Below are 23,671 nucleotides of genomic sequence, written 5' to 3'. Positions count from 1 at the left end.
AGCCACCCATCAGAGAGCCATTCCCCGTGACGCAGTGGGAGCACCTGAGTCTGCAGCAGAGAGGACCTCTATACAGCCTTATGCAACATGCAGCAAGAGTTATTTATTAGTCCTGCAGCTCAGAAATACTGTAGACATTTTTTTTTTGTTCGTTTTGTTTTGTTTATCCTTAGTGCCATGGAAGTTGCTAGCATGATTTCATGCATCCACATGCTTGCTTTTTGAGGGTGTTTATGCTGGTACCATAGCAGACAGAGTCTCTGTTGGGAATCCTATACAATATCAAGTATTAAACTCCTAGGCCTTTAAATTATGCTTTGTAGTCTCACTACTTACCTTGAGTCATTTAATCTTGCTTTGTCTAGGTAGCTGCTTTGTGCCTGCTTCCTCCTGGGAGCTAATCCTCATGGCATCTGACTGCAGTTGAAATCACACTGGGCTGGGTGCTTGTGCTTTCTGATATCACCTGTAGTTAGCGAAGCAGAACAGATTTTGGGGAAGGGTAGATTTTGGGAGAGGGTAGGGAAAAGAGATGCCATCACAAGATCTGTTTCCCAGCTTGACTTTTGAGTGACCTTGAAGCAGGGCCAGAAATAGAAATGTTGCATAAGAGTATTTATCTGGGCTGAGTGCTGATGGCGAACCCTTGTGCTCCTCCACCACAGCAAGCTCAAACAGAGAGCCACCCATTAAACCTGTCTCTCCTGTCCTGGGCAGTTGGAGACCCACCAGGTCTTGAGAAATGCCAGCAGCAGGCATTTCAATCATAGGCAGTGCAGCTCTGAGGCATGCTACGTGTGTTTCTGGGGCAATAGGCACAGGATGAGGGATGAGCTTTGCTGTGCTGTAGTCACCTTTTATTTCTGGGTAAGGCAGATTTATGATCTTCTCTGGCCTGCAGTTCCTCCTGGCATATGGCCATTGCCTTCCAAGGGAGACCCTATTCAGGGTCTCAAGCATGTGGGATGAAGAAATCAGGCTGCTGGCAAAAGGATGGCAGAAAGGAACGCTGGCTCTCCATGTGCTGATCGGTCTCGGTGCTGTGCAGGGAGGCTGCGGTGACGGCTTTGCAGGACCTCTGCTGGGTCCAGTCACTCATCCAGCACCTGGCACCTTGTCCAGGATCGGCTTCTTGGTGGCACAGGAGCTCCGGGTGTGTGACCTGACATAACTCGCTGTTACTAAGGAGCAGCACGATGAACCCACAACTTTACAAATATTTATATGATCTCTTCACTACCCCACAAGCTGGTGCGTGTGGCATGCATAAAAAATGGAGGTAAATGCATGGAAATGGGATATTACCTGTCAGTTTAAGGCTGGTTTCTTATTCCTTTGAAGCTGCATGTTGCTATTAACTCCAGGTGTTTATTGGATGCACAGACAGCAGGGAGCAGTGACTTTAGGAGACTCAGCACTGTATCAGGTCTGTCGTGGCCTGTTCAGTGTGAAAGACAGCCAGCGTCAGACAGTTATCCTGCTTTCCAGCAGCAGTTACTAATTTTACAGTTTTTTTTTCAGTTTAATAGGGATTTCTTTCTTCCTAGGAGACTCAATGGGGTGGTCCCATAACAATTTATGCAATTTAACCATGACTAATACCTTGCTCTCACTTACACAGTTTATCATCCTCATAGTGAAGCTGAAAGACAAGCACTTTGATCACAGTTGCTCAGCTCTGTTTGCCATCTGCTGATGCATGTCTTCAAGCTGTTAGAAATGGTCACAATTTTTCAATTGGAACACTGGTTTAGTAAAGAAAAAAATTATTTTATTTTATTTTAATAATTGTAGCTATGTAAATTGTGCTAGATATGTCTACTCTCTGTGGACTAATTTGAATTTTCTGTTGCACATCTGTAAGCACAACAATATTAAGAACATAAGCATACCAGCGCTGCCTTGGATGAATGCCTCACATGCCCCTCTCACTGGCCAGCCTCTTAGTGCATACAAAAGCACATGCTTGAAGGAAGAATAAGAACAGGGCAGGTATAATTGACACTTCCTTTGAGTAATCTCCAGCTTCCTGCTATTTTTGTCTCAGGGAACTCCCTGAACATGATTTTTTTTTTTTTTTCTTTTTTTCTTTTTCTTTTGTTTTTCTGTTTAGTAAGTCTGATGCAAACACTCACCCATTCTTCTTTTAAGTGTATGTCAGTGTTTTGCACTTCAGCAACAAGTTTCACGGGCCTACTGACACCCTCGTTGCAGTTTCAACTGTAAACATCACAAAAGTGGTATTTTTTCTTCCAGCTGTATTCCATTTTGCCATGTATGTTCAGGCTTTCTAAAGTGAGTACATTTTCTGCATTGTAAACATGTAGGACTAACATGCTTTGGGGAAGTATTGGCAAAACCAGGAAGACTGAATTTAGGAGGGTGTGACATACATTTCCAGCTTTTGTAAGTCACTGTATTTCATCAGGGAACTGAAACAATCTATAAATCAGGTGCAAATGCAAAATTTTCAGCATGTTTTTTTCTCTCTTGCTATCCAAAGAGCAGCATGAGGGGGCTGCTTCACAAGGGAAAGGAATTTGGGAGCTGAGGGTGGCCACAGCACAGCCAAGGACGCTGACCTCCCTGATCAGGTGCGGAAACAGAGTACTTGAAGGAGGAGAGCACGGCAGGTCTTGTTATGCTGACCAGAGGCAGACAAGAACCCTGTGCTGGCCAGACAAATCTGGAGATGGGGCAGGTCTGAACTCAAGTGGCAAGGTCAGGGTCAGCACATGGTCAGGCACAAGCATGAAGTCAGAGTAGCGTAGGCATGAAGCAGTGTTGCTCCCAAGCCAAAGGGTGTCTGGTGTCTGATTGGAAGTCCCAGATGAGGCTTTTCACAGCTTTTTCTTATCCATCTCTTTCCCAGCATCCCAGCTTACACAGATGTACTACGTCCAAGCTGGATTCATACACAGGCTGTCAATCCCTTGGAGAGCAAGAGGTTGTGGGGCCTAACAGAGCACTTAGGGTTCTGATTCTCATTTTCCAAATGGCTGCACATCTTTCTTTTCCTGCTAGGTCTCTAAAACCAGAGACGTTTAACCTTTTTGTGCCGCTGTGATTTAGTGTTTTTACTGAGAAACAAGAATGAAATTTTCTGTCCAGGTGGAATGGTGGCAGCTCCTGTTGATATGTACACTGGCAGACCCACGCTGGCCGATGGGCCAGCTCACAGAACAGTAATTGTTACAGTTATGACTTTGGCTTTATGGCAATGGATCCTATAATTTGAACCCCCATACCAAGCTACTTATTTTGAAGGATTCCATGGGAGCTTTACACTTTGGATTTTCCTATGCCTGAAATATGCTGAGGCAGACAGATAACAAAATAGTTATCTACTTAGGGAATCAGAGCCTCTGCCTACTGGTGCATCCCCTCATGTATCTGTTTTAGTGGGCTGAAGCTTGCTCAGAAAATGAAAACAAGAAATGACTGCGGAGAAGAAAGAATGGTTCAACTCCTACCTCTGAAAACATGTTTTTGTCAGTGTGTAAACCACTAGGAAGCTATGTACTTTGGAGAATTCCCTTCTTTAAAGGAAGAATAATTGCTTGGTCTTTTGAGGAATGGTGAATAGTCTGGTTCTGACCATCAGTTTTGCAATCTGCAAAGATGCATGTGATTCTGTGAACAAAGATTCTGGGAAGAGTTTGGTAGCTTTATATCAAATGCTAGGTTAAAAAAAAATAATCTGAAGTGCTAGGGAAATGGCCGTCTTATTAGCAGCTGCCAGCCTCGTGCATCTTCCTCAGTATAACTCCTAACTCAAAAAATTTTTCTGGGTTTGCAAGTCTGCATTGGGAATGTGAATTTTTCTTTCTAGGTATTCAAGCTTGTTTCTTCTGATCTGAGAGACAAAAGAGGCCAGCTAAATTCCTGAATGAGTTTGGTGGCCCCCAGACCAGTAGAAGACCCCAAGTGCTAACTCACAAACACAGGAGTGCTAATGTGGAGAAAAAACCAAACCAAACCAAACCAAACCAAACCAAACCAAACCAAACCAAACCAAACCAAACCAAACGAAATGAAACCAAACCAAACCACCACCACCACCACAACAAAAAAAAACAAAAAAAAACCAACAACATTTAGGTCATACATGTCGTCACCCACTGTCACTCTTCCAAGTTACTGGGAACATCCTGTGAAACACCTCTTGAGCTGCAGAACATTGCACCATGATTGGTGTTGATTTGAAATTATGAATGACATTTCCTGGCTTTCAAACTATCCAAGCTTCCTCACTGAAATGAGCTTTCCCTTCTTGTCCTCTCCTTTATGTCCACAAGCAGATATTTTCTAGTGTGAAATCAACACTAAGACAAATAATAGCTTTTTAGATATTTTTATATTTTGGCATGGGCCAGTGGGGTTGTTGGGCATGTGGTACTTTTTTATATTAAGAGTAGGTTTTATCTGTGTTTCAGTAGAGGATAGTGTTAAAAAACATTGCAAAGATATAAAGTGAAAAAAAAAAAGAAGAAAGTTTTCCAATTAAACTGCAAACCATTCTACTTGCAGATGGCTGAAATTGACCAAGTTATATTAGGAATAACCTGAATTATTCACAAGTCTAATTTTATAATTCTTATTAATTTTGACACGGAATAAAAATGGCAGTATTTTCTCAGCTTTGAATGGTTTTCCATAACTACATGCACTGCCTCTTCAGTGTCTATTAATAGCTTGAAGGACATCATTTTAATGAGATTACTAACTACCTTTTGGTTGGAAATGTCATTTAAGCAGTCTCTTAAGAAGCACATTAAAATGATTAGTCTGTGTCCTCAGTTGGAGCTGGAACTTAAATCCTTTACATGGATCAAAAACAGTTTAGAAAGTGATCACCACGGCTTTTCTCTTTTCTCATGAAGACTGGTGCATAAGTAGGGAAAATTCCATTTTCTTGGAATGTAGGAAGTCTGTTTTAGCATCCTGGCTGCTTCCATGCAAGCCCCTCCTGAAGCAAACTGTTGAGGAACAGAAGATGCTTTGCTTTCCATGCCTCATGTCTTCTCCCTGCTTCAGAGGATTTTTCTATAACTTCAACTTTTGTTTGTTTGTTTGTTTTACTCATGTTGTTTGTGGTGTGGCAGGACTCTCCTGGCACCCTGTAAAGGTGTTATCAATGATTTCCTATAGTACCAGGGACAACATTTCCTAAAAGACAGGCATGTGCTTCACCTTCATTAGAAGCTTCTATTAGAGCCCTTTTAATGACACCTGAATGCATTGTAGCTCATTGCATGTGACTTAAAGTGGGGATAAGTGAGCAGAACAAGGTAGAAAGACAACTGGGCGTGCCAGAACCAGAGAACTGTTTGACAGGTAACAAGTAAGCTGCACAGTATGTTATGTTTCCAAGTCTGAAGAGAAATGGTGGGAGCAGAGGTCTCCGTGTGGATGATAGCAGCAAACAGCAGTTTGTAGTGGCTCATTGCTTGGGATAAAGGAGGCATTCAGGGACCATTCTTCCTCTAATTTGTTCATTTTGCATAAAATGATGAAATGCCCATTTTGATCTGGTAATTTCATTACCCTTTTTGTTGTGTTGATTACCATGGCAGCTTCCTGAAATGAACTGAGAGATGCTTAGCAGCTTCTGAAGATGTTTCAGGAACACTTTGAAGATCAATTTAGACCAATTCTTGTCTAGATTTTCTGAAGCCATGAGAAAGAATTATTTCCCCAGTCATTAAAAAAAAAAAAAAAAGACTCTAGTCAAAATCTCTGATTTACTAAAATAGATCTTATTTAAAATGCTCTTGGCAAACTTTAAAGGGTTGATTAAACCCTGAACATAAATTAAATTCACATATGTTTCATTTTATTTTATTTTTACTGTAAATAACAAATGACTTTGGGTCATTTAAATAACAGATGAGTTATTTAAATATACTGTGTTTCAGCATTCAGTGGTTAACTCTGGTCATCTACTGAGTGTGAAAACTATTAAGTTTCTATTGCACATACAAATTTATCATTTTTAATGAGAAATCAAAGTTGTTGGAAAGAGTGATTTCTATTCCTCCCCCTCTGCTGTCACTGTCATGATCCTAGATAAAGAGGTTAGTTAAGGTACTGGACCAGGAATGGCAAGAGCTGTGTTTCCAGCTCTGCAAACAACTCCCTGAATCCCTTGCACAGATTGCCTGAACAATCTGTTCCTGCAGGATGTGAACCACTTATGGTATATGGCAACTTCTCCTGAATAGCATGAAGAGGATAGAGTCATATTCTGTCTTAGAGGCATATCTGCAGACTGAGATCGAGAGTTTGCTTGATGGTAGCTATTCACAACACACTTGGATAATCCCATTTTGGCGATTGTTGGAAGAAAAACAAACAAACAAAAAACAAAAAAGCACGTTACTTTTCAGGTCGAAGGAGTACAACTGAATACATGCAGAAAAACATGCTGGAAATAGCACTATGCACTTGAGAGAGCCTGGCCTTCACTGGCCACTAGTGGGAGTGAGCTGTTCAAGAACTGCTTGTGTCTTTGAAACACAGCCTGTGAAAATGGAAAATGCTTGTTGTTTATTTTTATTTTATTTTATTTTATTTTATTTTATTTTATTTTATTTTATTTTATTTTATTTTATTTTATTTTATTTTATTTTATTTTATTTTATTTTATTTTATTTTATTTTATTTTATTTCTTTTTATTTCTTTTTATTTCTTTTTATTTTATTTCTTTTTATTCTATTTCTTTTTATTTCTTTTTATTCTATTTCTTTTTATTTTATTTCTTTTAATATTATTTATTTTTGGTGAACCTGGAAGGCTCAAGACCCCTTGTGTGGACTTTGGGGAAAGAATCAGCTTCTGGTTTACTTCTGTCATTTTTGCAGCTAAAGAAGCTGGAGAAATAAGAGAGGTGGGTTGAAATCTGAGTGCCTTTCCCTAAAAAGACAGATCTTGTATCTCCAGGACTGTATGGGAGAACTCTGTCTGCTATTGCAAGATTTATCTATCTGTCTCCCAGCCTCTTGACTGCTCAAGCACAGATCAGTGCCCGTTGTCCTCATGACACCTTCCTGGACTAATAGTCCCTAAATTTTGTCTGGCAGTAAGATCTACTTTCTTCTTAGCAGATAAGGAACCAGAAAGAGTTAGGGATTACATTGTCATCCCTATTTTCAAAACACCATCCAGAGGAGTGACTGAGTTTAAGAGCTGTCTCTCCAGCTGCTCCGGAGAACAGAGCTGGTGATAATGATCACTGTCTTTTTCCAGTGGAAAAGCTTGGGGCTTTGGAGAGGAGGCCAAGTGGCCAGGCTGTTCTGTGACATGGATGCAAGGGCACGCCAAAGGGTGCTGATGAATCACAGAAGCACAGAAGCACAGAATGATTGAGGTTGGAAAGGACCTCTGGAGGTCATCTGGTAAAACCCCACTGCTCAAGCAGGGACACCTAGAGCAGGGTCCCCAGGACCACATCCAGATGGCTTTTGAATATCCCCAAGGAGAAAGACTCCACCACCCCTCTGGGCAACTCAGGCACCTGCACAGTAGAGAGGTGCTTCCTGGTGTTCAGAGGGGACCTCCTGTATCCCAGTTTGTGCCCATTGCCCCTTGTCCTGGCAGTGGGCACCACTGAAAATAACATGGCTCTGTCCTCTTTGCACTCTCCCTTCAGGTATTGCTATACATTGATAGAACCCCCTTGTGCCTTTTCTTTTTCCAGGCTAAACCAGTCCCAGCTCTCTCAGACTGGGGCTTTAGGAAAGGGCAGCATGTGGGTTTCTTTCTTGGTGCTAGGAGGAGCACAGCAGACCTTTTTATTTGTGTTAACCCTCCCACAAAGCTCCTTGAAGTGGATGGAGGAGCTCCTGCTGACTGTAGCAGGCATTGGTTGCTTTCTCAGGTGTATTTCCATAAAGCCCCAGAACCTGAGCCTTCTGCCCAGTATGTCTTCTGGAGGGAAAGTGCAGGTGGCCTGGCAAGATCAAACGAGGTCAGGAGGGTCTATGCTGCTGTTCAAACCTTTAACGCCATTGTGGTAAAGCTCTTCTCCTTCCACTTCACCTGTTTCTGTTTTCTGCCCACGAAGGTTGTTGCTGTGGTGTTGTGCCTTTACTTTTTCCATGTTAGAACACAGGGGAGAGTTCTTTTAGTTGCAAACAGATAAGAAACCTCTGTGCAGCAAATCTGGACAGAGCCAATGATCCTTGCTCTGCAGCAAATGAAAGAGAAGAGGTCTCATGCAGCAGAAGTTTGGATCAGAGTTGGTTTTACAGTTACGGGCACTTTTATTCAGGCAGGAGACCATGGGAGATCTGCAGCCCTAGAAGCAAGTTCAAGAAGATTAAGGTTCATTCTTTTCTCTACACCCTTACCCAGAATAGATAAGTTGCACACAATGCTTGCTTCTTTCTGGGTATGGGGGAACAGCAATATACTTCTAAATTCTAAAAGCATAGTCTCTGTGCTAGGAACATGCTTTGAAAGAAAACTCCTTTCATCTCATTAACCTGTGAAAGGCCATACCAAATATTGGAGGCTTGGCACCGCTTCTGCTACTGGCTTGCTCTGAAACTTCAAGAAAATCAGTTTGCATTCTTTTTGCAGGTTTGTCCATCTGGACTGGAAGCTGTTCAGAACAGAATTGCTTCTGGATAGCTGCACAATGCTGAACTGCAAACCTATGCATAGAAACATAACATAAAACAAGGGAAGAAATCTGCAAGAGGTGTCAATGTCACAACTATGTCAAAGTAACCAGTCATATCTATTTGGATAATATAAACAGCAGAAGTGAATCCTGAGATTAAGAAATCCATCTGTTGATTGATTGTTGAGTGAAAAGTGAACAGAGGAGTTCTGGATCTTCTGATTTCCTTCTGTCCAGTGATTTCTCCAGAATGCCTTCAAGGCAAATGGCTCTCAAGAGCTGTCATGAAATTTATTTAAGAATCAAATTTTGCCTGGTGAGGAAGGTATGCTTCCCCTTAAGTTTCAGTCTGCTAATATCAGACAGCTTTCCTCCTGAGGTCTAATGTCCGTGACTCAATAGCCAGCCAGACAGTATCATTTTCTCACTGTTGACAGTGTGATTTCCTCTCCAATTTGTGGTTACACAATTTGACAGATTCACTACCAGAAGTTCCAGGCAGTGAGGTCCACTGTAGCCTGAGGAGAAGTGAAAGCTTTCAGTTTCCAGAATTATCATCTTACCTCATGCCACCTCTTGCCACAGAACATAAATTCAGCTTTGAAGCTTTGAAACTTTGGTAGCTTTGAAGCTATGGATGGAGAGCCATTGTACAGCATGGATATCTCCCAGTGGAACAAATAAACCAGCGGTGTGTTGTCTTTTCAAAAATATTTTCATTTCATGGAACTCGAAATAACCATCTGTTGAAATAGGTGTGATGTCAAACAGAGGTCTGAGAGAGGACTGGCTGGGGAGGAGATTCTTTGTGTTTGCTGATTCTGTTGCTGATTCTTTTATTGCTAACTGTAGGTAATAATATATACTTGTAGTCTCCTGGGAGGTGTTTGACATACTTGTAGGACTGATTCCGTAGTCAGAATGAAGATAAAAGGTTCCTGAAGTAAACAGTTTTTCCATGAAAGGGCAATACTTCATTCACTTAATTCAGTAGATTTGATATGCCACTCAATAGCTGGAACAGTTGTGGAGATGTCATGAGATCTCTCCTGATAACAAGATGTATTTTCTTATGGCGTAAGGCAATTGGTGAAATGGCAGCTCAACAGTTGCGAGTCAGAAAGGATTTCATCTGGTGAAACCCTGCTTTGCTGAATGTCAAGTGAAAATAGAAGATTTCTATAAAAGGAGGAGTAAGTACACAGGTTTTTTGTCTTCTGGGTGAAAACAATCTCCTCTCTCAGTGGGATTCCTTTCACAACCAAGAAGGTGATGGTTAACTCTGATGCTGCATCCATCTGACTTTCCCCAAAGCTTTGATAGCCAGCTTTCATCCCTGCGCTTCAGCATGCAAGATCAGGAGTTTGCTGAAATGCTGGTAACCGTTTGGGTGGATGTACAGCCAACCAATTCGTATTTCCATACTAGTGCCATGCTCCTGTGTGAAAGAGCCCAAGCACCCATCCGATTAGTTGACTCTCATACTGAGATCCCAGCCTGTTTCCTGTGCCAAGGTCTCACGCTGTGCTGCATGGGAAGTCATGGTGTCCTTACCCTCCTGTGAGCCCACATCTTCTGCTAATTTCCTTCTGCTGAGGTGTCATCGTGTTCTCTAAAAGTTGTTCACTTGCTTGTGCGGTACCAAGTAAATTCTTTTGAGTGCAAAAGAATGGATCACACTGGGTTAAAAAGCATGTCCAATAAAAGCAGTCCTGACTTCAATTTCAAGGGTCTAGAGTACTGTATTAACAGAAAGTAAAGGTAGAAAAAGCAGGCAGTGAAAATAACATGATCGAATGGGGTTCTTTCATATAAAATGTCATGCCTCTACATTGTGCCTTAGAAAGTACGGAGATAAAAGTTTCCAGTTGCTTTAATGGCTTCTGGTATTTGAAGGTTGGAGGAAGCTTTATGTTCCGTACCCTCATCCACCATGTACAAGCAGCAGCTGTGCTCAGCGTTTTTGGCACCGCTGCATTAGTTCCTCTCCCTGAGCTACAGCCGCAGACGGGGAGCCTGTGGGCAGGGGAGCAGAGGAAAGGCTGACTGCAGAGCTGTGAGGCAGCTGCCCTGCTCATGTAAACAGCGACATGTGAGTGTCACGGAGTGGTGCTATGTGAGCTATAAATTCTCCACCCACCCCAAATCCAGCCTGACAACAGCCTGACCTCAGTTCCATCATGTGAACTACTTTAAGCAGAGCTTTTCAGCATAAGGATATGCGGGGATCCTGCCAAGGCTTACAGAGACTCAGGCAGAGAGAGTTAAGTTCCTTCAGGCTCCAACTTCTATTTGTAGCTACCAGCAGAGCCCAGAGGACAGGCTACAGTGTTAACAGAAGGGTACACCACTCTGATCTCTTCATGCAGTCCTGTGTGATTTACAGCATAATTCTGAGGATACTTAAAGAATTCACTCCTTTTTTTTTTTTTTTTTTTTTTTTTTTCCAGGGTCAGTTCCCACCATCTGCCATGCAGTGATAGAGCAATGTCTGTAAATCCCTCTTCTACAATGGCATGAGCCTACCCTAGGTCAGGTAGGTCTGCTTTTTCCCTTTTTGCTGGCCATGTCTTTTGCAGCTTTTTCCTTCTCATGTGACTAGTGCAGGCATCTCACTTCTCACTTGTGGCTGAGAGCCAGGTGAAAAGCACAGGGAAGGGAACAGGCTGCAAACAGAAGACTCCTTCCTGTGCACCTCTGTGCTGGCTAACAGACGTGAAGGTTGCAGGTAACTCCTGAAAGCCTCCCATGTGGATCCCACGCCTCCCTCCTTACTCTCCAGCACAACAGTGAACACAGACCAGGAAAATGTGTTTGGCCTGGCCTGTCAGTTCTAATATTTCTGAAGAAATCAGATCCCCTCTCCCCCCCCCCCCCCCCCCCCCCTTTTTTTTTTTTTTTTTTTTCATGTGGTTTTCTCTAGGGAATCATGTAAACAAACCATATGAACACTACAGGTGCCTCTACCACAAACAGCACGCAGAATTACCATTTAGAAATATATGTTTCCTTTTTGGGAATGTGACCTGAAAAGTAACAGGTTATATTGGATTTTCAACTGCCATCAATCTCATCAAGTTTTCCCGATTACACAAGTTGATTTGTCACTGCAGTATTCTCCTACAGGACTAACCCTAGCATTTACTGCTGCTCGGAGGGGGTCTTCTCCTTTTTCTTCTGTGGCAGCAGTCGTCTTGTTTTGTGGCACTTTTGAAATGATGGTTGTCAGAGTTTATCTCTAAAAAGACAGATGCTGAGGCAGTGTTGGTCTTACTGGTGCTAAAAATAATGTAGTTTCTAATAAATAATCCCATGTCCTGGAAACCATCTACATTTATCTTCTCAATGATTTCTGTCATCAAAAATGCCTGTTTTTTAAAATCTATGATCTGCATGCCATGCTGAAAATAACATTCACAGAGGAAAAAGAGACATATGCCAAACAAAGACTTACTTCAGTAAGTCTTCAAAAGAGTGCTTTGTGGTCTTGCTGGTCTTCAGGATGAGGTAGTTTATGAGGATCTGAAATGCAGCTTAGGGATACAGCAAAATGCAAAATGGAAAATAACCAAATCACCAGTCTCTTTTTTCAAATCTTGTCCTGTACTAGTACTTCTTTTGTTGATGCTGCTGTTGCCCTTTCATGGACTGATTGGTGCATAAAGGGATGCTCCAGCACTGGAAATTGGTGACAACCAAACCAGGTACCCAAACTCCCAGGCGAGTGACCTGACCACCAGGGCATGGCACTTGCAGTCATCTGCTATCACAGTGGACTTGCTGGGTCCTACACCTTTAAATTAGGAATTCCGGGGTTAGACATTGGATTGTTCTTTTTCCAGCTTCCCTTCTATATAAAGTCTGTGAAAAGTGCGCCTTTCTGGTATGTCAGATCAAAAAAAAAGCAATGTGCTTTTATGGTCTCTTCAAGTAACTCAGGAAATATCAGCTCCCAGCTCCCCTGAAGGAAAGAGAAATCTGAAGTGCGTCCCTCACGCTGGATCCTGCTAGTTTATGTTTCATCTTGAAATAAGTTCCATTCTTTAAATCCAGAACTGGAACTTTCAAGTTTCACTCTGCTAGCAAGAACAAATGCTTCTGTATCCTTTTACAAGTGCTTGTGCAGGCAGAAATGGCCAGCCTTAAGAACAGCTATAATCTAAACCCCCTTGTACTAATTATGGCTAAACATTAAAAATTATACCTTGTAGACTTAGTACTTATTTTTAACAATGACAAGATAATATATACCAGAAGAGTGACAAAAATAGGACAGGAAATACTCTTTAGTTTGGCTGTGAAGGTTATTTAATAGAAGCCAAGCCTTTCTTGTGACTGACAATAATTCCTATGACCTGAATAGAGCTCCCTGCCTCTAAATCTCAGTGCAGCTTACAAAAGATAGGTTTCTTTATTGCCTTCTCGATGCAGTAAAACAGAGGCATGGAGAAAGTCACTCTTCTGAGGTCACAAAGAGGACAGAACTGAGTATCCTGAAGTATCCAGATCCCAGGCCAGTGCCCTGTTAGTCAGATAGCAGCACAGTGGCAGTACTTGAGTCTTGTGGTACCTGAGGGGTCCCTTGTTCCTGGCTCAAGGAGATGTTTCCTGTGAAGAATGCAAGTTATCAGCTATCCCCTCTTTCAGAAGTAAGGGGCTGTGACTAATTCTTCACAGAGCGATATTAAATCCACTGGTTTCTGTCGTTACATTTGGGCAAGTCTGGAGCAACAGAGCTACATTTGTTTTGTACCTTTCAATGTTATTGCCTGAAAATCTGATCTTGGCAGAGATGTGAGCATGTGAGAGATATTTTGCCTTCCCTTCTCTGCTGTATATGACAAAGCTAAAAGGTAAGGATCATCTCTTTCATGTGGAACAATCGATGAAGCTACAAGAAAACTTTTAGCAATTTGTGCTGTATGGGAATCAAACTTCAGGTCTGTTGTAAAGGCACAAAATTCTCCCTGAATTTCAAGTGTAACAAGACAAAGAGATCGCCAAGTAAAAGGCAGTATAAAAACTGGCAAGTTGCATGATGCTGTAACTGCCTCACACTGGTTCAGGAGGAGGGAAGAAAATTACAGTTTTGTTTTACAGTATCTTGGGAGGATTCTGAATCTATATTTGAATGTCCAATAAGGGTATTCTGAGCATTAAAAAAGTAATCTTTCTGTTACTTTTAATACATTTTTTTCAGGTATAAAGGGTTCTGAATTTTGGTTTCTCTTTCTCTCTCTCCTTTTCTTCCCCATGGAGCTGATCTGAACTTTGTGCCACCAACAATGAGAACCTCTACACACTGCCCAAGTGTTCACAAGGAAACATTTTATCAATCCGATCCAAGTCTCCTCCTGTTAACCTTGATTATTTCTGCTCACAGGGGTGCTCAGTACCCTTGGTTAATGCCAGTTAGATAAAATCCAAGCAAAGACAGATGTTATTGTTATTATTTTTTTAACATTCTTTTAAACGTGTCTTGTGCACTGAAACATATCAGTCGTATCCATAAAAACCTGCCATGGGTAAGTAACTTGCACTGTGGACCACTGAAGAAGCAATAATCCTATATTTCCTTTTGTGATACTCTATTTTGAATCTCAGAAGCACTTTACTCTTTGGAGTTTGTGTGTGTGCCAAGGAAAGTATGAGAATGGACCAGTAAAATGTTTGGGACTTTTGCTGAAAGATAGATAGCCTCCATTTTCTTCCTGTTCTAATTCACTTGTGTGCTGAATGTTTCATGATGTGTTCAGAAACAACCTTATGGCTCTTGCTTTGCTGTTAATTCTTCAGTGCCCTTTCCAGAAGCAGACTGTTCCTAGATTATCAATTAGAATGCCTGGAAAATTTACTTGCTTTGCTAGTAAATGTTTCAGTGCAAATGCTTTCATTTTGACCAAGAGTCATTTTGAGTCATATGACCAAGAGTCATAAAGCATTTTTCCTTTCTTTTTGTTTTAATTTTGAGAAGAATATGAAAACAAATGGTGTTTTGTGTCTGAGTTTTTAAATATATATATAAATAAATATATATTTTTCCAGCAGCATGTACACCTCCTCTTTTTAATATACATTGTCTTTTGGAGAACTGTAACTTAGACAGAAATTTATTCACCAGAATCAGTGGAAAGTATTTTTTCCTCCCTCAGCTGGATGGCTGTTTAGCTGCTGCCTTCCCAGACCAAAAAGGATGTTTCAGCAGAAGATGCTTTGAGATCACTTGGGCTATACTGTGACACATGGTTTCTATATTTGGCATAACAATGCTAGGAAACTGAAAACATCTTTACAGTCTGGTATCATTGTTTCAACCTACCCCTTACCTCAGATGAAGAACCCGATTAAACTGTTTTTGTTGAGGTTCCAAACCTTTACTTGATTTTGCAGAGAGAAAAAAAACACATACACACACACACACAAAACAAACAAACAAACAAACAAACAAACAAAAAAAAAAAAAACAAAAAAAACCCACAAAAACAAAGGAACAAAAAAAAAAAAAGAAAAAAAAAAAGAAAAAAACAGAAGCAAAGAAGCAAATGTAGCTAAACAGAATTTAAATTTCTGATGTTTTCCACCTGGATGACTTGAATTTTCACATCATATAGATGTGTAGTTGTAGAAATTGTGCTGTGCTGTGTTCGTTATACTTCATGACCACTGCCCTTTGTCTTCCTGGACTTTTTATTTACTTCTTCTTCCTCTAGCTGGCAAGTGAAACTTTAAATATATGGGAAGCTGATATCACATTATCTTCTTTTTATATCTCTGTCCCTATGTCTTACCATAATTGCTGGAAGTAATTATCAGGGAGAACTACTTAAAGAAGATCTTTGTGAAGAGAACATGTAAACTCATGGGGTATATTTTGTGGGGAGGGGTCTCTGCTGTCTCACACACTTAGTTAAGCTCAAAAGACATTTGGATGGGTGCTTCTCAGCACACAGACATTGGTTCTGTCCTCTTCTGTAGAAGACACACACAAAAAAAAATAAAGAAATAAAAAGGATCCACTGAGAAATAACTAGCTATTCATAGAAGAAGAGAACAGGGTAGAATAACTGACTTCCTGGTGGGAGGGCTTTTCAAATCTCTGCGTTTCATACAGGTTTATATAATGCCACATTTCTCTTTATAACCAAAGACTCGGAAAAGAATCCAGTACCATTTCAAGAGATTAAAGTAACTTTTAAAGAAGCTTTTATTTTGGATAACCCCAACTCAAAATATACAAAACAATATGTTACACGCGGTGTTCTTTCAACCCCTCTTCCATTGACGCCAGAACAAATTCTTACCTTTTTTAACATTATGTGTTCTGAAAGCCCTTTCTACAGAATCTCATTATTTGTTCCATAATTTGTTCCCCAGCCAAACAGCTGTGAGATAAAAGAAAACTGGAGTCATGGAAAGTCTCTAATCATATTGAATGCTCCTGTAGTTGCACTGAAGGTAGTCAATCACCCTTTCTAAAGGCAAGGGATTTTTCCACTGAAGGATCCCTATTGTATCAGGTATTTCTCCTGCTTCACACCCTGTTATTCATTTACAATGTGTGCCTTTATGTCAACCTCCTCCACTGAAACATAGACTGGTGATGGGACATGGAGAGGGCTCAGTCAGTACAAACCCTGCTCTGATTCTCTGAGGCCGGTGGCAGCTGCCACACACAAGGCTGAGGTGACCCTGTGAAGAGCTGCAAGGGTTTCCATAAGCTGCGGCTGGTCATGCTGTGTAGCAGCAGAAACAGAGCTCTGTACATCTGATGCCATTTTCTGAGTTTTTGCCCTAGCTCTGTCTGTTTGTGGTTTACAAACATTATTCATAAGGTGTCACATGATCATTTACATAAGATAAAAGCCTTGAGGGAGGAAGATAGATATAAGAAGACAAATATTTACCCCCTTCTTCCCTAAGACAGACATATGACTTTGTTTCCACTGCTAATCTTCCATAAAATCCCTTTTCTGTACATTTAATTAATTCCTTACACTCACTACCCACAGAGGCAGATCATTCTCCCTAATAACTCCACAAAGCCATTATGCCTTCAGATTTTTGAAAGATTTCTGAAAACATGAGGATTGCCTGAATTCACACTAGAGCCCCATGGTTTGAGGGGTAGGGTGCGGGTTGCTCTGCAATAGTCTCTATTAAAGAACCATCCCTTCTGCTTGCTGGAATTGACAGAGGAAACATTCACTTCCTACAGAATTACCCCTACAAGACCAGTGCTGTGGGCGAGGTGCTTGTCTTGAAGCTTCCTCTGTTATTTACACACTTACTGCAAGCACTTACATGTAACTTCTTGCTGAAACTGGCTTTATATAAGTTGCCTCACGAGGTTGGACTGGTGAGGGGCAACCCTGTCTCTGACCATTTGCCCTTCTGCTTTTCCTGTCCCCACAGGAAAGGATAACCAATACAAGCAGCCAGAGGAGGCATGACGATCTTTTAGCTGTACAGAGGAAAGTTAAAACAGGTTCCATCTCCAGCTGATTAGAATAATGGGGAAATAGAAAAAGGAGGGATGAGGATGTGGGGAGGTCCCAGTAAGTAGTTCTGCATTTTTTTTTTTAATTACTTTTTTAATAAATTGGAAATTAGAAAAATCAGGTTGAAAAAGGTATTGTAGATGAGCTCTATTTAAAGGGTTTATTTAGGAATAAAGACAATAGAACTACCTTTCAAGATAACACAAAAACTGTAGCTTAAACAAAAGTTTTGGAAAAATCTATTTTAAAATACAGGCAACCATGTGAATCTGACTCAGATTTGTAAAACATTTTCATGTTGCAGGAGGTTTGTCCAAAAATTCTGCACAGAGCTCTACTAAAATCTGTGTTTTCAGACCTAGCTTTTGTATTTGCATCTCAGTCTTGGCAACTGAATTTACTATGCCCTTTCATTAGCAGTCCTCTACCTCTTTCAAGCCATTGCAGCATTTAATAGTGGAGGCTGGACTTGTTGGATACGGAAAGAGCACCTGTGTTTGCAGCAGACCAACTTCAGTGGAAACTGCCTGGGTGGAAACTGGCAGAAGGCAGGGCAGGATGCTGGGCATGGTCTTCACTGCAGATCAGGCATTGTGGCCTGGGATTTAGCTAAGACTCTGGAAGCACAGGATAAAATGTCTGGTGCAGGGGATGTTTTCTCCTTTGCTTGGAGTGTGGCCGGGAGGCTGGGGGCTCTGAAGTTCAGGACAGTGACCTGAGTGGGTCCCTGAAGGAGCAAAAGTAGGAAGATGCAAGGATTCAAAACCTGGGTTTGAGCTACCACCTTCCTAGGGGCTGTATTCCAACAGTTCAGCCTTTATCCCAAAGAGGGAGAAATTAAATAATTTCTCAGATGAAACCACAGAATACAAGGTTCAAGACATAGCTCAAAGTTAACTGAGTCTGTAAGGAGAGCTGGGACCAGGTGGCATGTGTTATTCCTAACTTGTCTCTTTGCACAGGCTGTAAGAAGCACAGGCTCCCACTTTCATACCCTGCCAGTCTTGGCTGTTCCAGCAGCATGGAACAAACCTGTACATTTCAAGTGACAGAGACAGTGTGGTATGAGTGAGAAGCAGTTCACTGGATTCATCATTCAAGCTTTTCCTTTCTCTGACTGCATGTAGAAGATTGTGATGAGCTTGGTCCATATTCCTTTCCTCCTCCTTGAGGCATTGTAGGTCATGGTTGATCTGTGCAGTTGCAGATATTGCTGGGCTTGAAAGCATTACTAGTATAAGTTGTGCTTAGTTATAAATGAACCCTCTTTTTCACGTGCTCTCTCAGACAATACAGTGACTTGTCAGATCTGTGTGGTGCTACATTGTCTGTTAGAAGTTTGTCAGTTTCTGAGGGGAATTTGTTGGGACCTGGGGGTGCTAGTTGATGAAAATCTCAACATGAGCTGTCAGTGTGCATTTGCAGCCCGGAAAGCCAGCCATATCCTGGGCTGCATCAAAAGCAGTGTGGCCAGCAGGGCTGGGGAGGTGATTGTCCCCCTCTGCTCTACTCTTGTAAGGCCACTCGTGGAGCACTGTGTTCTGCTCTGGGGCTCTCAGCACAGGAAGGACATGGATGTGTTAGAACGAGTCCAGAGGAGGGCCCTGAGGATGATCGAAAGGATGGAGTGTCTCTCCTATGAAGGCAGGCTGAAGGAGTTGGGGTTGTTCAGCCTGGAAAAGAGAAGGCTCCGGGGAGACCTCACAGCGGCCTTCTAGTACCTAAAGGGGGACTACAGGAAAGCTGGGGAGGGACTCTTTGTCAGGGGGTGTGGTGATAGGGCAAGGGGCAATGGTTTTAAAGCAAAAGAGGGTAGATACAGATTAGATATTTTAAAGAAATTCTTTCTCAGCTGGTGATGAGGCACTATAACAGGCTGCCCAGAGAAGCTGTGGATACCCCATCCCTGGAAGTGTTGAATGCCAGGTTGGACGGGGCTTTGAGCAACACGGTCTAGTAGAAGGTGTCCCTGCTGATGGTGGAGGGGTTGGAATTACATGAACTTTAACGTCCCTTCCAACCCAAACCATTCTGTGGTTCTATGATCCTATGACTGTCAATCAGCAGAACAACAAGAAACAGTGGAGCTACAGCAGGATCAGAAGCTGTTAGATGGACTCTGGGAAATACCATTCTCTTTGCTACATTTGGAAGGAAGCTTTGAACAGCTTTGAAGATATTCTGAAGCTTGATCCTGAACTCTTTCCTCACTTAAAGATGCAGCAATGGTTCAAAGCAATAGAAAAATTTGGAAGGGGATAAAAGAGCTTCCTTTCAAACCCTGAACTTTACAGGTGTTTACCTCCACACAAGATAAGGAACATAATGTATCATCAGAGGAAATCTGTTTGTGGCTTGCTACATAATGGATGCACAGGACAGAGTTCCCAGAGGGAGGGGAGCTATGCAGCAGTGCAGTGGATGAGGATGCACCACCTTGAAGGGTCCCATTGGATGGTAGCTCTCTCAAAAGTAGTCTGGAAAAGCATCTCTGGGATCCTGACTTTCAGCTACAGGCCCATTTTATTATACAATGTGGTGCAATATATTAGGAAAAATTTAATTACCATGAGGCTGTTCAAACATTGGAACAGGCTTTCCAGTGAGGTGGTTGGTGCCCCATGCCTGTTGGTGTTCACGAGGGATTTGGATAATGCTGTCAATAATATGCTTTAAGTTTAATTTCAGGGCTTTTAAGGTTAGCCGTGAAGTGGTCAGGCAGTTAGACTTGATGATCTTTAAGGTCCCTTCCAACTGAAATATTCTAAATAATATTTGTAAATATTCTAATCTATATTTGATCATTAATCAGAGATAATGGTGCATGGGAAGGGGGGTGGGGGGCTGGGGGGAATCTCCATGGACACAGGTAAATGGAAGTGTGGTGGTTTTACCCTGCTGTGCAGCTGAACACAACAACCACTTTCTCATTCTCTTTCATCAAAGCAAAAGGGGGAGAAAATAACAATGCAAAGGGCTCAGGGTTTGAGATAAGGACAGGGAAATCATTCAACAATTGTCGTCATGGGCAAAACAGACTCAGCATAGAGAGATTAATGTAATTTATTGCCTATCACTAGCAGACTAGCACAGTGAGAGACTAAAAGCAAATTAGAGACACCTTCCTCCAATTGATCCTGTTCTACCTCATCCCCCTGAGTGGTGCAGCGGAACAGAGAATGGTGCCTGCCGTCAGTCCCTTATACTTCGTCTCCACCACTCCTTCTCAGTCAGTCTCTGCCCCTGCTCCACGTGGGTTCCTCTCCACAGGCTGCAGCTCCGGCCCGGGGCCTGCTCCTGCGGGGGCTCTCCATGGGCCGCAGCCTCCTCCAGGCCACATCCACCTGCTCCACCGGGGGCTCCTCCACCCATGGGGGGGCTGCAGCGTGGAGATCTGCTCCATGTGGGACCCATGGGCTGCAGGGGGACAGCCTGCTCCACCAGGGGCCTCTCCCTGCAGAGGCCACAGGGGAACTGCTGCTGCCTGCCTGCAGCACCTCCTGCCCTCCTGCGGCACTCACCTGGGTGCTTCAGGGCTGCTTCTCACTACTCACTCTCCCAGCTCCTGTTGCACATCATTTTTTTCCCTTCCTTAAATCTGCTCTCCCAGAGGCCCACCCAGCATCGCTCCCTGGCTCAGCTCTGGCCAGTGGCAGGTTCCTTTTGGAGCCGTCTGGAGCTGGCTCTGCTCTAACATGGGGCAGCTGCTGGGCTCTGCTCACAGAGGCCACTCTTGCAGCCCCTCTGCTACCAAACCCTTGAAACATAAACCCAATACAGGAGGCTAAAAAGTAGACCTGGGATTAATTTCTCTCTTATACCTAGTTGCTTTGAATGAGGTGTTACCCTGTGCTGTGTATTCCCCAGTTAGGAATGCTAGACAGGGTGGTATTGCCCTTACCTACTTCATGGGGATGCATCTGTGAGTGAAGATGATGTAGTTAAGAGGGAACCATGTTGTACAAGGAGCACATGTAGGAACAAAAGCCTCCCTGCAATTTTTACTGCTCTCCAGACATCTTTGTACTCATTTATCCTCTGGTGCTCTTCTGGAGTGAGCCAGTCAGCTCTCAAAGCAGACAGAGGCTCAGACTGTCTGTCACCAGCCTCAGAAGGTCACATAATCAGAAGGAAACATGAGCTGGCCTGACTCTAAGCTTTTGGTGGCTCTGTAAATCTCTACCTCCCTTTAAGATGATGTACTGTGATAAGATACAGTGTAGACTGGGGACATCCTCTTGAGAGGATGTACTGTTTCACTGTTAACTTTTAAATATAATCACTGATATCAATAGTTCTTAATGGTATTATTGATTATACTTGAGTTAAACAAGGTCATTGCAAGGGAAAGAACATATAAGTCTTAGATGAAGCTGCTGCAAACACAGACATGCACTCACTCATATTCTCCCTTAGTCTGTGTGATTCATTGATTTTGGCTGTCCATAGTAGACCTTGGTAGCCAGCCAGGGCATTGAGATGTGGAACTGTGTCTTTGGAAGGTTCATCAACATTCAAGCAGACAGTATCCACATATTAATATTAATGGTATTAATATTAATTATACTAACCTGGACAGCTTTCATGCATGGAAAGCACTGTGGGAGGAAACAGAATCCTTCTCAGCTGTGAAGTTCTCCTGAAGGTTACAAGGCTGCTTCTTTCTGGCTCCTCATGTTTTTAGAAGCCTGGGCTGCTTTATTCATTCTGTATAAATGCTTCAAGAGGCCTTTTCTGACTCTTGTCTAACAAGGACACTGCCAGAGGAAACTGAACAGACACAGTCCGCAAACATTTTGCCATCTCGGATTTTCTCCTACTCCATAGTGAGATGTCACTGCATCTCAGCTCTTCATTGATACAGAGGCAATAGAGAACACAGCAATGGGTGTGTGTGGGGCTTGGGTGTGTGAAGCACAGTGAGATCATGAGACTCTTAAGCTAAGTGCCTCAGACATGACAGAAGAGGTGTATCTTTAGATGTATCACAGACAGTAAATTATAGTCATTCTTTCTCCCAGGGAAGAACAAAATCTGTTCAGGAAGAAAGGGAGAGTAGAAATGAGGCTGGATCAAGGGAAATCATACCTGTGGCTGACAGAACCACCAAAATGTTATCCTTGCTTTTTCTCAGGATGTGAAAATGTATTCAGTGAGACTATTTATTAACACATGATCAGTGTAAAACATGGATTCATTCAGGACTGTGGTTTCCCAATGACTCATTCCACTACCTGCTGGGGAGGGCTCCAGCGTCCCCACAGCTCACTGCACCTTTAATTTGGCACACCAGGAAAAACACTCTCACCGGGGGCTGAATGTCATGGACAGTGCTGCCAACACATTACGGCCATACTAGCTATTTCACAGCTCTGCACCGTTGCACTAGCATTTTCTACAATGGGATCCAGAAGACTGCTTATAAGGTCAGAAAAGCATACAATATTTATCAGCCAAAAATGAAAGCTAGCATGCAGTATTTGTGTGATGCACAGCCAAATCTATAAGGGTGCTTTATCTCATATATTTTCTACTTCCCTCCAAGAGATACAGTGTAAATACTGCAGGTTATTAGTAAGAGATGCAGGACCCAGGGAGCAGATGAGAGGGAGAGCAGGGACTGAGAAAACAAACCTGTCTCCCTTTCTTGTTGATACCTTACTCACAATGTCAGTCTTGACCTCTGTGGAATGTAGTTTTTGTCCTTCATCTCAACCTGAGAGAAGGTCAAAGCTAAAACAAAACATCTGAGGCATACTGAGAATCAGGTTCAAATTTCAGGGCTTAGAAACATGACAGTACAGTATACCGGGTGTAGGTTTGCTTGATGGGGCTGTCAGCAGAGCAGAGCATGGGACCAGAGAATCATTGAATAGAATGGCTTGGGTTGGAAGGGACCTTAAAGGTCATCAATCCCACTGTCTATGTTATTGATGAAGATATTGAAAAACACCAGTCCCGAGACAGACCCCTGAGGGACACTGCTCATCACTGGTTTCCTGTTGGACATAGAACTATTGACCACCACTGTCTGGGTGTGGCTATTGAGACAATTCCTTATCCACCAGATGGTCCACCCTTCAAAAGTCCTTATTCTGTTTCTGGGGTTGCTCCCGTATGTGTCAGACTAAGGTGCTCAGTAGTTCTTCCTTCCAGAAATTTGGCTTGTGTTCCCTTCTCAAGCCCAGCTGAGATAGTAAATTAAAAATATCCTATAGATTGATGGCAACCAAGAGGTTGAAGTTACCCTAAGATGTACTCTACTCTCTGCAATCAGTGTGTTCATGCAGATGCACAAGTTCAGAGAAGACATTTTGAGGGTAATGTGTATGTGAAAATGACTTTGTTGTTGTTTTTAAGAAAAGTACGAGAATTCAGGAAATCATTTCACTGGGTAACCTAAGAGAAATCTTAGAGTTAATAATGATATGGTACAAACCCCAGTGGTATTGTCTGGCCTTGAGAACAACACATAATACATAATTCAACTATTCTCTTTTGTTGGGATATCTGTGCAAGCAGGTGGCTGTGGTAGACAGGTCAGGA

General features: G+C 42.4%; 1 long non-coding RNA gene across 1 annotated transcript; it reads right to left on the bottom strand.

Moving 5' to 3' along the window:
• Positions 1-422: 422 nt before the first annotated feature.
• Positions 423-21,760, bottom strand: LOC309889763. Its single transcript, XR_014319318.1, has 3 exons — positions 21,697-21,760; positions 1,306-1,438; positions 423-466 (listed from the first exon to the last, which is right to left on the bottom strand). It is a non-coding gene; the product is annotated as an uncharacterized lncRNA (long non-coding RNA).
• Between the last annotated feature and the right edge of the window lie 1,911 nt (positions 21,761-23,671).

Source organism: Aythya marila (genome assembly GCF_965140915.1).
Source record: "Aythya marila genome assembly, chromosome: Z".
Classification (NCBI taxonomy): domain Eukaryota; kingdom Metazoa; phylum Chordata; class Aves; order Anseriformes; family Anatidae; genus Aythya; species Aythya marila.
This window is presented reverse-complemented; position numbering and strand designations above follow the sequence as displayed.